This window comes from Triticum urartu, chromosome 2A (assembly GCF_056163025.1).
Source record: "Triticum urartu cultivar PI428250 chromosome 2A, HENAU_Tu73, whole genome shotgun sequence".
NCBI lineage: Eukaryota > Viridiplantae > Streptophyta > Magnoliopsida > Poales > Poaceae > Triticum > Triticum urartu.
This window is the reverse complement of record NC_141874.1, coordinates 183,493,201-183,495,391: the sequence shown is the minus strand read 5'-3', so window position 1 is coordinate 183,495,391 and position 2,191 is coordinate 183,493,201.

Genomic DNA, 2,191 nt, shown 5'->3' with positions numbered 1-2,191 from the left:
AGTGAACCACCACATAGAGAGAGAGTGAGATAGTTGATAGGTCATGTGAGGCCACTTTCAACTCTAACGACTTGACCTCTACCTCTATTGTGTCTTCTCATTTGGTGCTAGGTCCCATTTATGATGATGCGTCGATCCTCGACGACTTCGTCATTCCTATGGACAAGATGATGGCCATGGTGGAATACGATGCACCCCCCACATGGTTCCATCATGATGAAGATGACCACGACTCGGTCTTCGACACCTCACCTACACCACATGAGCGGAGCTCCAAAGGTAACATGGGTAATGGTGATTCTCTTGTCCCACTAGTGGACTATCTTGCAAATGATTGCTTGCATGATGATGATCACCCTATGGATTCATCACATACTATGTCTTGTTTCGATATGCCACCCATTTATGATGAATATGATGATGAGCATGTTGAATTGCCTACTTGTGATGCTATGCTCCATAGGATACCATGTGAAAATTATTTTGGTCACATCATGTTTGACAATCCTTTGAACTTGTCATATGCTATGAGTGAGATATCCCATATTGCATCATTTCAATCTCAACATGGTAACTATGCTTGCCCCATTAAAATAAATCCTATTTGCACATATGCCATAGATGACGAGATGATGGTCATTGGCTTTTGTTTCTCTTGCGATGATATTGCTATGCTTCCTTTGCAAAATTTGTGCAATTCATCTCATATGCCATGCCATGAAAATTATTGTGTTTCACATGATTACATCCCTTATGTGCACCACATGCATACCATTCCTCACAATGCTCTAGATATTGCGAATGATGCATTACATCCTTTGAGTCTCCATTATGCTATACATAACAATAAACCTCTCATGATGGATGACATGTTTCTATATCATGCAACTCATTTATTTGAGCATTGAATATTTTGTGCTAACCAACACAAGCACGTGTGCATCATGATGGATGATGTGTACATCTACCACGCACACACAATTTTCCCTTTGTTTTTGTTGTGTGTAGGTACTCATGTATACTCGTCAACCTCTCAATCCCAAGAGTTGATGAAACGAGCTCTTGAGAGCAACGACGATTTGGGATCCCGTGGATTGTCCTTCCTACCATTCTCTTCGCGCAACGACTACACGCATCTCTTCTACTTGGCTCTCACAAGGCTATGGCTATATATCACTTGTTACTTTATGACCATTGTATCTTGTTCACTTTGCATGCTATGCCTCTTTACATGATTTTGCCATGTAATTGTGACCCTTGCTTGCATCTACCCATGATTGATCCTTGTTGCTATTGCCATATTTATCATGTGCCTCATGCTATTGTTGATTCTTGTGTTGGGAGAGTCATGATGTTCCATTGCTATTTACCTAGGACTTCTTGCCAATACAATGATGATATCCTCCTCATATCTTGCTATCATGCTTGTGCCATGTCATGTGAATTATTCATGCCCACTATTTGTACACATGACATGCTTGCCATGATTCCTTCTAGTATGTTTCATCTTCGCACTACTAGCTTGCACTACTTGATCACTATGATTGCCTTGCACATGATGAACAATTGCTCTTTCTATTGTGTTGAATGCCACTATATATTCACTACACCCCACGCACATTATGCTTGGATTGTCTTGCACTTGCCCCGTGTGTTTAGACATCTCATTATTTTTGGTGTTGTGAATGCTTCATATGCATACCATAGACCATTTGTTGAGCGCCTTATGCATGCTTTCTATGAGTTTGAGGTAGATGCTTATTCTCTTAACACACATATTTGCATCGCTACCTCACATTTACATGCTTGTTTCCATGATGTCCTTGATTTCGCTCAATTTATGTGCCTTCATGCCATGTCACAATCCTTTGTTACACCATATGCTATGCGTGATGACAACACTTGTTGGGTGAATCACCTCTCGAATGCTTGGTTTTGCTCTAATGCCAACAACATTTGCTTTTCCATGTGCTTGTTATCTTTGCTCCTTTTGAAGGAATTTCAAGAGGGTGCGACATTGGAGAGTGCCCATTTCAAGCTACAAGAGGACGAATGCTTGGTGATCGTCAACTTATACACAGCGACATCATCTCTTTCCCATGGTGATATGGTTTATGATCCGAGGTCGGATCTTTCCCAAGGGGGAGGGGATGATGCGGAGCATCCAATGGACGTCACCATGTTCACCTTC